Genomic DNA, 14641 nt, shown 5'->3' on the forward strand with positions numbered 1-14641 from the left:
ACGTGCCACCATCTTCCCCTTTAATTGCTTATTAATCTACAGCAAGGGAGGCCATTTATCATGGCCAATTAACCTACAATCATATTTTTGAGATATCCAAGAACAGAGCATCCAGAGAAACCCACATGGTCACAGAGAAAATAAGTCGATTCTGCATGGACTGCTCTCTAAACCAGCATCAAATCCAGGTGCCTCGAGCTATGATGCAGCACTGCTAATTATTTCGCCATCGTGCCCTACATATTCCCTCAAGCACACAGTTCTTCAGAAACAGTAGAACATGTGAGGGAAAAAAAAAATTGTGAAAAGAGAAGAAAAAGTCCAGCAAATAAACTGTAATGTTGGGAAAATGTGAACTTGTTCGTTCCAGTAGAATGGCCAAAATGGGCAGCTTGCCTGAAAAGTAAAAGTAGGACTCCACTGGGGTTTTAGGGAGGAAGAAGGGTTTTCATGTACATAAAAGATTCTGAGGGATAATAATAGGATGAATGTAGAAATAATGTTTCCTCGTGGGAGACTCTAGATATAGGGATACAGTCTAAAAAAATAAATACAGGGGTTACTGATTGAAGACACGAGATTTTTCTTCCCTCCACCCCACCCAAGTTAAGCTCACCAATGACACCACTGGCAGAATCTCAAAAGGTGACAAGGAGGCATGCGATAGATCAGCTGGTTGAGTGATGTCACAATGACAATCCCACTATCAACATCAACAAGACCATAAAATTGATAGTGGACGTCAAGGAGGAAAAATCAGGAGGAAACACCAGTCCTCTTTGAATGGTCACCAGCGGAAAGGGTGAGCAACTTCAAGTTCTTGGATGCAACATCTCAGAGAATCTGTCCTGGGCCTAACACAATGATGCAGTCACAAAGGTGCCACATCAGCAGTTCTACTTTGTTAAGAGTTTTTGGAGATTTGGTAAGTCACCAAAGACTCTTGCAAATTTCTAAATGTTTAGTGGAGAACATTCAAACTGATTGCCTCACAGCCTGGTATGGAGCTGTCAATGCACAAGAGTGTAAGAGGCTGCTGATGTTGCTAGATTGATCACAGGCACAACTCTCCCACTATCATGAACATTTTCAAGAGGTGGTGGCTCAGGAAGGCAGGATCCAACACGAAGGACCCTCATCATTTATATCCTCACCGTATAGGCCCTCTTCTCTTTATTACCATCAGGAAACTGAAGACTAACACTCAATGATTCAGAAACAGCTTCTTTCCATCCACTATGAGATTTCTGAATGGTCAATGAACCCATGAGCTCCTTTTGTTTATTTTTATAGAAATTTATTTGTAATTTGTAGTACTGTACTGCTGCTGCAAAAACAACAAAGTTCACAACCTACAAATCAACAATTCTGATTCTCAAACTGAGAAACCTAAGGGACTAGCCAAGTAGTGAAAAGGGAATTCCAAAATTCTGTACAAAGTCCACCTGACAAAAGCCCATTTAAGTTAAATGCTATGCAAACATCTAAGAAATCTGAAAAAAATTAAGAATCTATGCAATCAGCTTCCAGCAAGTAAATTTAAACAGTATCATCAATTCCTTCTGTAACTGCAATATTTTCAAAGGCAAATCTGTGCTTATCTTTTTCTGCAAGTGAGCTCTAGCAGAATTAAGTCAGTAGCTCATTATGCAGGATTCAACTAAAAACCCATTCAGTTGTGATTAATGAGCATATCCATCACAGAGAGGATAAAGGACTCTGGTGATTGCATTGAAATATTTCGTTCTCCACAAATCTTTAAAGCATCATGATCGGGAAGCTCTAATACTTATAGGTAATATTGTATGTTTTTCTGTAACAGATTTATTGTAACTGGAGGACAACATGTCTCTGCCAAGAGCACAGAACAATCTTAATAGTGAGGCATAATTGCTAGATAAATGACACAGAACCATAAAATTAGCAAGCCAGATATAAATGGATTAATTGATTTTTCTCTTTCTCCAATTATTCATTTTCCTTCGACTCACTTTTCACGTTTGTTTTTAAACACAGCATGAGTCAGAGGTGAGTCAGCTTGACCGCTCCACAGCAGCGTAATTGCACCCCACAGGCCAGACAATGAGCAATTTAAAGAAAACAAAGTAACCTAGTGTACTAGGACTGATAGCACATTAACTGTCCACACTTGTGCAATAGACAAGGAAGACAGCCTGGTGCTCAATCCTACACATTTTTCTATATGGTAGTGGTTAGCGCAGAGCCAGCAATCACCGATCTGGGTCCAATTCCTGCTGCTGCTTGTAAGGAGCGTGTACGTTCTCCTCATGACCACGTGGGTATCTTCCAAGTGCTCCAGTTTCCACTCATGTTACAAAGACATACAGTTAGAGTTAATAAATTGTGAGTATGCTATGTAGGCACCGGAACTTGGGTGACATTTGTCCCAGCACAATCCTTGAATTGTTTTGGTCATTGATGCAAACAACATACTTCACTATATGTTTCAATATATATGTACCAAATAAAGCTAATCGTTTAACATGCAGACAGTGTACAAATCAAGTGGGCATTTCCATTTGTTAATATTTTTAGATTAATTGCTACATGGTCTTTGCAGGAGCTTCTTCTGGATCATTCTATTGAAAACAATTGCAGGATCAGCAGCACCTTTACACCTTGTGTAACTAGTTTTTATCCACCAACAGTGTCTAAAGGGACAGTGCAGTAAATTATGAGCCATTGACAGAAGGGGGAAGAAAAACAAACTGCAGTTAAGGAACCTATTACATATTTTGTTCAATTTGTTTTGGCTGAACAAAGCCAAGATATAACTAATGCCTTTAAATAGGAGCACTCTGCAGATGTTAAACATAGCCTGTATACAAATTATGTTAATATTATAAATACAAGGTCACACTGAAGGTTTGGACTAACACTTTTTAAACAAAATGCTCCAATTAACATGCTTCTGCTGTATGATAACAAGGACACTTAAAACAGAAAGTATTGATTTATCCAGTAAAATACAATTACGGTGAAGCACTGTCAAAACATGCTTCATTGTGAAAAATGATAACAGAATGGTGCGAAGATTCAGTTATTTAATCAAATACTCATGAAGAATCAGGTTATCATGTAACAGTGAATAGAGTCTGAACATATGGGACCTAGTGAGGAAGCCGATATTTCAAGAAGTTAAATCACCACCTTCTAATTGACATTTAGCCAAATTGTCAAAAAAATATTACCCTTAGCTCTTTAATGTTTACCATATGTTGTTAAATCACACTTCCAAGTATTGGTCTTGGAAAAATGGATTTTATCTTTTTTTTAAATTAATGTACATCAGGTAGCTATAAAATAATGCAAAGGAGCACACAAGAAAAATAGTAGTGTTTTTTAGTTGGGAGTAACTAACTCCAAACATTGGACAAAATCATGACGGATTTACACTGACCTCCACTCCTCTTTTGTGCCAGTTAATGGAGGAGAACCCTTAATCCTACAATCCATGCAAGTAAATACAAAAATAAAGTTTTTACTCTAATAACATTCAACAATGCATTGTACACTTGTACAAGAAAATATATTAAACAATCTTGTATCTTGAATCTACACGATGCCAACTCCTAGACATATTCCAGGCTCCTCATGCTCCAGACACCTCTGTGACTTTGCTTTGACCTGCACCACCTTCTTACCTTGGATCAGCAGTCGTTTGCTACATCTGTTTGAAATCACTGCAAACACTCTTCTTTATAGACTCTTGCAGAACCCTTCACACCTAAAGCACTCTACCTCCCAGACTTGACTCTTGTGTTTCCTGTACTCCATGCTATATCAAGCTCAAGCTCTCCTATTCTTATTCTGGTCCTCTTCACCAATTTCCTTTTGAAGCTTCATTTTGCAGACTTTGAAACTGTTTCTCTTCTGATCTTTGCCAAAACACCCTAAGGTCAATTCTGCTTTGCTCAGGTGACACCATGTCAACAGCAACCATAATCCACTTATATCAATGTTGTTTATGTCTATTGGGAAGCCATAGCAATATTGACATGCTCTTACTCAAGCCTAATAATCTATCTTGGTGACTTTGCACGTGGCTTTGGTGTGTACAACTTAAGTTTGCATTTGGGCATTTTCAGATTCAACAAATGCAACATACTAATCTTTCTCGAGGTTCCTTAAAGACTCCTTAAAAACATATAATAAAGCAGTGGTCCCCAACCACCTGGCCACTGACCAGTACTGGGCCGCAAAGCATGTGCGGAAATTATATGCTTTGACGATATGAAATTCTATGAGTCAGCTGCACCGTCCCTCATTCTCTGTTACGCCCACTGTTGAAATTTAATGCACGTGAGGTCATTAACCACTTGAGGTCAGTCAGTCAGTCATTAACCTACAACTACTCGATGAGTAAAAAACAAACGTCGCTTGAGAGTTTCTTTGGAAGAGGTGGTAGGGGACATAAAAGGCCTAACGATGACGATAACACAGAGACAGCTGAGGTCAAGACAGTAAAAAGAAAGAAAGCTTCCTTCAACAGAAAATATGACAAGTCATGTATAAAATATGGCTTTAATGCGACCGGTGACTCGCACGCTCCAAGCCCTGTGTGTGATATGTGGAGACAAAGCTGACTAATGAGGCAATGATGCCCTCAAAGCTGCTTCGGCACCTTGAGTCCAAGCACCCTGCACTTAAAGACAAACACGTTGAGTTTTTTGAGCGAAAAAAACGTGAGCAGGCGGGACAGAAGCAAGTGCTGAGAGCCACCACCTCCACAAATGCTGCTGCTTTGACAGTGTCATACTTAGTGGCTAGCCGTATTGCTAAGGCTAAGGAGCCTTTCACTGTTGGTGAAGAACTGATTCTGCCTGCTGCCAAGGACATGTGTCGTGAACTGTTGGGAGAAGCTGCAGCTAACAAGATGGCACAGGTTTCTCTTTCAGCTACCGCAGTTTCAAGGAGAATCGATGACATAGCGGAGGACATTGAAGCACAGCTGTTGGAACAGCTTAACGAGTCACCATGGTATGCTATCCAGGTCAATGAGTCTACCGATGTCAACAACAGGGCAATACTGCTGGTTTATGTGCGACATATATTTCAAGATGATGTGCACGAGGATATGTTGTGTGCAGAGCCGCTGCCAACTAACACAACTTGGACAGAACTATTCAAGTCTTTGAATGACTACACGTCAGGCAAACTGGACTGGTCATTCTGTGCTGGAATATGCACAGACAGGGCTGCAGCTATGACTGGACGGCTGTCTGGTTTCACTACCCGAGTCAAAGAGGTTGCTCCTGAATGCCAGTCTACACACTGTGTCAGACACAGGGAAATGCTGGCTAGCCGAAAAATGTTACCTGATCTTAACAGCATATTGAGTGACATTGTTGAAGTTATCAATCACACCAAAGCAAAAGCCCTTAACTTACATTTGTTTGAGCAGCTTTGAGAGGAAATGGATACAGAGCACAAACACCTTCTCTTTCACACTGAAGTCAGGTGGCTTTCACGGGAGAGAGCCCTGGCCAGGGTTTTTTAAGAGAGCTGCTACAGAGATTTCTTTCAGGAAAAAAGTCACCACTGGCAGCACACTTCAGTGACTAGGAGTGGATAGCAAAACTTGCTTAACTGTGTGACATCTTCAACCTGCTCAATGAACTCAATTTGTCACTTCAGGGGAGAATGACAACAGTCTTCAAGTTGGCAGATAAAGTGTCTGCTTTCAAAGCCAAACTGGAACTGTGGGGACAGCGAGTGGACAGGGGCATATTTGACATGTTCCCAACATTAGCTGGGATTTTGGGAGAGACGGAGGCTGCACCGTCCTTCTCAAAGCTGGCGTGCGATCACCCGTCTTCACTGTCGACAGAATTCAAGCCTTACTTCCCAACCGCAAATGACCCAAGACGTGCAAAGGAATGGGTCCGTGACCTATTTGTGAATGTCCCCAGTGAATCATCCATGTCAGCATGGGAAGATGATCAACTCCTCGAACTTACAAATGATGGTGGGCTGAAAAGTATGTTTGACATAGCATCTCTGCTGGCATTCTGGATCAAAGTCAAGGCTGAAAATCCTAAGATAGCCACGAAAGCACTGAAAACATTGCTTTCATTTCCAACATCATATCTCTGCAAAGTGGGGTTTTCTGCAATGAATGCAATGAAAACTTAATTGTGGAATAGACTGGACTTTAGGAACCCCCTTCAAGTATTGCTGTCTCCCATCACCCTTTGATGGGACCGTCTTGTTGCAGGGAAACAAGCCCAGGGCTCCCACTGATTCAGCGATGTCGGTGTGTTGCAGTGATTTTATATGTTCATATGAGGAAAATATGCACTGTGTGTTTAATATCCAAACGTTACTTAAAATGTTATGATGCTATTGACTTATAAGTGACTTATAATTGACGTATCACTATATTCAAGCAAGGAAAATATGCGGTGTGCTTAATATTAAATTCGTTAGGTAAACCCTTTTAGAAATGAAATTGAGTGTATTAGCCACTTATAAGTGACTTATAGTTGACTTATCACCTGTATTCCAGTCATGATTAAGCCCTCCTCCCCCCAATCAGCCAGTCTGCAAGAATATTGTCAATATTAAACCGGTCCACGGTGCAAAAAAGGTTGGTGACCCCTGTAATAAAGCACAGCACAGTTATGTAACTCAAAAACATAAAACTAATCAAAAGAAAAACACAGACTCGGGGATCATGTGTCCTTAGCTAGTTTTACTTTAGAAAAGCGCGTACATATGATATAATGACATATGCCATTCATGTACTTTTACATATAACCCATAATGAATCATGTAAACAATGAATGCTTAATCAAATAATATTTACAATTTTACTGAAACATTAAATACACAACCCATGATATTGTGCTAACCTTTTAAGTTACTCCAAGATCATTTTAAGTCTTCCTGCCCACATAGCTCTCTATTGTTCTTTCAACCATGTGCCTATCTAAAAGTCTCTTAAAAGCCCCTAATGTATCCACTTCTACCACTACCCCAGCTGAGTATTCCATACACTCACCACTGTAAAAAAGAAACACTATCCTGACAACCCCCCTCAAAACTTCCTTCCAATCACTTTAAAGTTATGTCTTCTCGTATTACCCATTTCTGCCCTGGGAAAAGTCTCTGGCTATCCACTTTATCTATGCCTCTTACCATCTTATGCACCTCTATCAGTCACCTCTCATCATTCTTTGCTCCAAAGCGAAAGGCCCTTGCTTGCTCAGTCTTTCCTCATCAGATGTGCTCTCTAATCCAGACAGCATCCTGGTAAACATCATCAAGAATCATCTTTGTAGAAGATTCCCAAAAATATCTGTGGCCTTTATGTTCTGTGCTGCAATAATCTTCCTTCTAGTTAACAATGCAGCAGGAATATTCCTCATGTACAGATTCCTCTCCATAACTGCCATTCTGAACTACTGTGATTTAAGTTGAAACTGTAAGCATTAACTTTCACCTGTATTTCCAGAATATGGAAAAACTTTTCTGAAATAGTTCGCCGTCCTCTTCATTCAGCTGGTGAAACCCAGTTAATTGTTGTGAAACTTTTGTCTTCAAATGATGACTTTGAGGTTTGCCTGTTACTTGCTCCATACGCCTGTGCTGTTTCTCACTTTTTAAAAAAAATACGGTCATATCCTTGCCAGCTGCCAAAACACAGTCCTGCTTCCGACCCACCCAAGTACCTTGCTTGGGTATCTGCCTCCTTCCTCCTTTCCACTGGACTGAATCAAATACAAAGCAAACAATTGTGGATGGAAAAGATAATGTTTATTCACAGCTTTTTGTTCCACTGAGCTTAAGCAGACTACTTTAGCTTGAAGTATTCCACTCGAAACCCTTCCCAAACAGGATACCATCTGCAATTATCAGCAGTTGGACTTCTCTCTTAACATAGACCCACTGTGCACTGCACTTCTCCAGAACACAAGGAGAGACGCAGACAGGCAAGAGATAGATTTTTTTGTTAGTTTGTCTGCAGCACCACAGGCCTTCACCCACTGGAGAAAACAGTACTGCTCAGACTATGTGCATACTTGCTGATTACCCTCTCATACTGCTAAGTATGCTTTGATTTGATGCATTCATTCTCTCCTTTTTGTTTGAAACATTCTACCTTTACACGATTGCTGACATTCTAGAGTTTGGACAAGAACAGTAAAGACGTACGAGTTTATAAATGCCTTCAACTACAAATGCATCATTAATACTTTCAAAGTGGGGATTATCCATTTAGGATTGAAATGGGAAGCAATGTCTTCGAAGGATGGTAAATCTTTGAAATCATCTAGCCGAGATCTGGAGCTTCAGGCACTGATTCTATTCAAAACTGGTATTGATATATTTTGGGATATTATAGGAATCATATTCAGATATGGCAAGATATTAGGTTTTGAGGTTGAAGTTCACCCACAATCTTGTTGAATGGTAGAGCAGTCAAGAGACGACATAGCCTACTCTGGATCCTATTTCTCATGTTTTGCAGTGAAAGAACAAAGGATTTTTCAAGAATAGTAAATAACATACAAAAAAAAAAATTTCTTAGTTCAGCCAGTGCACACTAATTGCACACATTATCAACATCGGTGCTCCCATGTCTGCTCTGTTCCCATTTTGTTCTAATACATGCCCTCTGATGTCCTAAAAAGTTAAAAATATTCACATAGTTTTTGCTGCAATCAGTGTTTTTCCACAGTTTTGTAATCTGTATTAGAAAAATTATCCTATTATAAATGTATTAAATTATATACATCCCTGTGTTCTAAACCTATCAGGGAAACTGTTTTTATTTACTTTCCTACTCATCATAATTTTCAATCACTGCATCAAATAACTGCTTAAATCTCCCTCCTTCCAAGTCTTCATTACCTGAACACAAGATTTCAATCCTCCCTGGCTACTGAATTTGTGGCAGAATATTGGAGGACTACCAACAAACATATAGGTTTAAAAAGGGAGGAAAAAACAAAGTGTCATTATAGACCAGTTAGTATAACTTCAGTGGTGAACTAATTATTGGAATCAATTCCAAGGCATAAATTGACCTTAGAAGAGACTGATAGTAATTAGTAAGTATGGCTATAAGAGAAGGCCGGATCTCACTAAACTGGCTGGATTTTTGTGGATACTTGACATGGACAACACTTTCCATATAGTTCTCAGGGAATTAAGCAGAGATTTTCACAAATTCACAAAGTCAACTTTAAAATCCAAGGGATCCAACAGTGGCAGGAAGCAAAGTATCATGGTTGCCGATTGCTTTTGTGACCATATCAAGGTGGGAGCTACATGGGTTCTAATGGTAGGGCTCTGGAGAACAGAGAGACCTTGGTGTACAGGTACATAGTTCCTTGAAAATGGTGACACAGGTGGATAGGGTGGTGACAGCAATGTTTGCCATACTTGCTTCATTGGTCAGAATACTGAGTACAGGAGTTGGGACATCACATAACAGCTATACAAGACAATAAGGCCACATTTGGAGTAATGCATACAGTTCTGGGTACTCAACTATAGGAAGGATAACGTCATTTAACTGGAAAGGGTGCACAAGAAGATTTACGAGGATATTATCGGAAATAAGGCCTTGAGTTATAAGGAGAGGCTGAACAGACTAGGCATATCTTAGGGGTGATCTTATAGTTTTATAAAATCAAAAGGGGCACAGATAAAGTGAATAGCCAAAGGCCCATCCTGAGGACAGGGGAGTACTAAACGAGAGAGCATAGGTTTAAGATGAGAGACGGAAGATTTAAGAGGGACCTGAAGAGCGATTTTTCCTACACAGAAGGTGGTGAGTATATGGAATGGACTGCCGGAGGAAATGTTAGAGTGGAAACAGTTATGACATTTAAGACATTTGGACAGGTTCATAAAACAGGAAAGGTTGAGTTATATGGGCCAAAAGCAGGCTAGTGGGACCAGCATGTCCATGCTGATTTGGTTGGCACGGACAAGGTGAACCGAAGAGTCAGTTTCCACAGCTGTCACTAATGGAAATGCATGGGACTCAGTGCTCAGTCTCTTGCACATTATTGATTGAAACTTCAATGCAGGTGACCAATAAGGAATTTTACCAGATAATACAAAATTTGGATGTCAACAGTGAGGAGAAAAGTTTTTAAACTTAGTGAGAATACAACTGGTCTGGTTAGTTGGCTGAAAAGTGGCATCTAATCCAGAGTGTCAGGTAATGCATTTATTGAGATACAACAAGACAAGGAGATGTTCAATGGTGCAACGCTGAATGGCATGGAGGTACAAAAAGACCTTGGATTTGTGTGCCCAGATACTTAACAGACAGCAAGTGTAGGTCAATAAGATGCACAAGACAAATAGAATGGCTTTCCTTTACTACTGAAGACACAAATTCCAAGCACTAGGGTAGTTATACTAGAACTGTATATAACTCCACTTCGACCACAACTCTAGTCTACAAAACAGCAAATTTCACAACAAATGCCAGTGATATTAAACCTGATTCTGATTTTCTAGTTAGAAGAAAGGCATTTGCACTGGTGAGAATGCAGATTTACAAGGAAACTGATGGAATTGTAAGATCAGAACTTTGATATAAACTAGGGTTTTCTTCTCAGGAACAGAGGAGATTAAGGAGACACTTAATGCATAGAATTCTGAGTGGCCTTTTATAGAATTAACCCTTTTCCTTTGCTAGAAAAAGGTAAAAATAAACAAAAGGTATTGATTTTAAGTTATCGGCCAAGGATTAGACAAGAGGTGTGAAAATTTTTCCATTCAGAACATGGTAGGTGTCTGGAAGTTGCTGCCTGAAAATATAGTAGAACAACATTTCCTCCCCACATTTTATGAATGTACTTGAAGAGCTATCACCTGCATGTGTGTTTTGGTTAGTGAGGCAACATTAGGTGGGTAGCTCTTTTGGCAAGACAGACCCCTTCTGTGTCATAGAATTTCTATATTATCCTTACTTACAGAGTACTCTTCAGAGTAACTTGGATTGACATAGCCCTCACAATGTACCTTGTTATGCCCTTGCACCTATCACCTGCCTGCACTTTCTCTGTAAACTTTTATTCTGCATTGTTACTGTTTGCCTTTGTACTATTTCAACACACTGATATAATGAAATGATCTATATGGGTGGTGCATGCAAAACTAAATTTTTCACTGTATTGGTTCATGTGACATTAATAAACCAACAATAATAAACTATGACGTTTCACAGTAAGCATTGTAACTGGTGAAACTATCAAAATCCATTTTCTACTGCCCTCACAGTGTACATATACAAAGCTACGCAGCGAGTTAAAATCACCCAAGCCAGAAGCTTTCTTCAGGGTTTTTAAATGAGAACTTACTCGTAAAAATATATTGCTGTTTTAAGGGCAAATAAAGAGGTGAAGATGGATGTCTTTATACACTGTGTGCTTCAAGTCGAAATCCAAATTAATCCATGCAGGAAATGATATTTTAAGAAGCAGCTTATGAACAGGAAATGATCATACAAAATAAATTGCGCCTCTAGAGGCTAGAACACATTTACTGCTCAAGAATTAAGAATGTAACTAACACATCATGGCTGGTTAGAATGATAGGATTAAAAGTCTAAACAAATATTACACTTGTTCAACAGAATTTGTTTTTAATCAGTTAAGGATGACAGCTATTGTATAATCACCCAGAACAAAGATTGTATTTTTACATGCCAGTTCTTACAAAGCTAATTAATATTTGTGCTGGAACTACTGTTTTAAAAACCTAAAAATGCTACTCATTACCTTAAAGAAATACTCTCCCATGTTGTCTCTGGCATCACTACAAATAAACTTCAATTCCTGCATCATTGAGTAGTGAAAACATTTTTCCTTTGTCTACGCTATCAAAGCATTCATGATTTTCAATACCTTTGTCAAATCTTCTTGAAACATGTTACAAGGAGAACAATTTCAGCTTTTGTAGTTGCTATTCTTCAATGTTACTGCCTAGTGTGTGGTGATCAGAATTGCTCAAAACACACTGGCTGAGAGTTCAGTAGCATTTTATAGCTTCAATTTGTACAATACCTTCTATTTATAACACCCAAGATGAGATGTTGAATTTTTAAAACCTCTGGAACACTACAGCCATTTGGCCAATCTTGCTGCCAATTTATACTAAATGTCCTCCTGTGTATCATATGCATCCCTCCATTCCCTTCACATTCACGTGTTTGTCTAAAAGCCTCTTAAACTCTACCCAACTGCCTGTTTACACTACTACCCCTGCCTTTGGTAATCCACATCAGGTATCCACCTTGCCCTTCAAGTCACCTTTAAACTCCCAATGCCTTCCCAACCTTAAAAGTTTTTGACATTACTACCCTGGGGAAAAGATTCTAACTTGCTATACTATCTAAGCCCCTCATAATTTGTGAAACCTCGATCGTGCCTGCCCTCAGACTCTGATGCTCAGGAGAGAACAATATCAAAGTTTGTCTAACTTTACCTTATTGCTCATATCCTCTAATTCAGGCAGCATTATGGCAAACCCTCTCCACATTCTTCCTATAATGGGATGACCTACATACAATAATACAAGTGTGGTCGGACTGAAGCTACAGCATGACTTCCTTACTTTTACACTTAAGACAAGCATGCCAACATGACTTCCTTACCTCTTTATCCAATCGCATAGCCTCTTTCAATGAACTAGGGACCTTGACACCAAGATCCCTCTGAGCCTCAATGCTATTAAGAGGCCTACTATTAACTGTACATTTTCCCCTTTCATATACAAAGTACAACACCTTACATTTGCCTGGATTAAACTCCTCACCACTTCTCTGCCCATATCTGTAACTGATCTATATCTTGCCGTATTTGTTTACTTTTTTAATAAAATGCATTCTTATCAACTTCTCCTGATGGATTAAGTACCTAACTGCTTGTCATATATCATTGCGACTTTCTTTACAAGAAAAACCTACCACACTTCAGAATGTCCATCCATTTTCTCTTCCAGCCTGCTACTAAACATTTGTTCACTTCATTCCAAGCTTTGTGCTACTGCATACCTTTAAAGATTTTACCTTGGAAGTAAAAGATAAAATTTAAAAAAACAAAAACAAAAATCTAAGAGATGGAAACACTACATTGTCCTTCAGTCTGAAAAATAACTATTTACTGCCTATCTTTGCCCTCAGATTTGATAAATTTTCTATCACACTCAATGAAGTGTTTGAGGGATTTACTATAGTACAGGATGCTGTTCACACAGTCTATACCAGAATAGACTGTGTGGGTGATTTAAAAAAAAACACTTGCTGAGACAGAAAGATCTTTATTATCCATGTCATTTTATTTCAAACTATTCAACCATCAAAAGGTTGTATCAGATCTTTTGAATTTACTGCTAGTGACAGCAGCACTCCTACATTAAGAAGTTTGTAACTTTCTTTTAAAGTACAAAACTATTTATGTCTCATTTAATGAACAAAAATACCATAATAAGCTGAATTCAGATGGTGTATTTCTGTTTACCTCCCAAGATACTGCCAAGTTAATGTAAAAGAGACAAATTAAAGATCAATACTCTGGATATTGTTGTACTTCCGCTCAGGCAATACACTTCAATCTTGTTTTGAGACTCGTTTTCAATTACTCTCCAGAGCAAATGAACAAGGAAGAGGAATATTAACAATCGGAGCCAGCGGTAGAAGCATACATGGCTTTTGCTACTCACCTGTTGACCTGAAATCACACAGAACTTGTTCAAATTTCACCTTCTATAGTCCATGATGAAGCAGTTTCCCTGAAAGTGGAGGCACAAGTCATAATTCTGTCTCGATCACCAGGTAAGTAGCAGCACTATTTACATAAGCCCTGCAAAGAAAGGAATCAGAATCAGATTTAATATTGCCAGCATATACTGTGAAATTTGTCATCTTGTGACAGCAGTGCAAGGCAATACATAGAGGGAAAAAATGAATTACTGTAAATATATATTTTTAATATTGTACATAACACCTTTAAAAATGTCTCCATGATACTTCTTGGGAATAAAAAGTAGGATGGAAACACTTTACTACAGTAAAGGTGCTACAGGTTAAGTCTGAGAGGCACTAGAGAGGAATTTCACAAGTTCAGTTAAGGTTTTAGGAACAAAAAGTAGCTAGAGCAGGGATGTTGTACAGTAATAAGGAGATGGGAAAACACTGGTACACTAATTAAAATACACTCATTATAAATTGCTTTGTTATAATTTTATTCTATGCACACAGTACATACTAAGTCAATACTGGGTGCCGGTCAATAGGGCACCAGAGTAGCGTAGCAGTGAGCGCAACACTATTACAGCTTGGAGCATTTCAGATTCAGAGTTCAATTCAGATTCAGTTTATTGTCATTTAGAAACCACAAATGCAATGCAGTTAAAAAATGAGACAAAGTTCCTCCAGAATGATATTACAAAAGCATATGACAAAACAGACTACACCAGAAAATCCACATAACGTTTGGCAATCCCCATTCCAGAGTCTGGAGAGGCTGCTGCATATTAATATCGTGCTACTGTCCTAGCGCGTTCCCCAGAAAGGAGCTCCAAATCCACCAGACAAACAACCAAAAACTAAAGCTACAAAACCACATAGTTACAACAGTGCAAACAATAGCAT

At 39.0% G+C, this 14641-nt stretch overlaps 1 protein-coding gene across 3 annotated transcripts in view; it reads right to left on the bottom strand.

Moving 5' to 3' along the window:
* sipa1l2 (signal induced proliferation associated 1 like 2) overlaps positions 1 to 14641 on the bottom strand; it is a 511308-nt gene that overhangs the window by 447168 nt on the left and 49499 nt on the right. For 2 of the 3 annotated variants that reach the window (XM_073056680.1, XM_073056678.1), the window contains exon 2: positions 13711 to 13850. The exons of the other annotated variant lie outside the window; for it this stretch is intronic. The gene's annotated coding sequence lies outside the window, so the exon portion shown is untranslated. The remainder of the gene's footprint in view (positions 1 to 13710; positions 13851 to 14641) is intronic. 3 annotated transcript variants of the gene reach the window in all.

Source organism: Hemitrygon akajei, chromosome 9, assembly GCF_048418815.1.
Source record: "Hemitrygon akajei chromosome 9, sHemAka1.3, whole genome shotgun sequence".
NCBI classification, from domain to species: Eukaryota; Metazoa; Chordata; class Chondrichthyes; order Myliobatiformes; family Dasyatidae; genus Hemitrygon; species Hemitrygon akajei.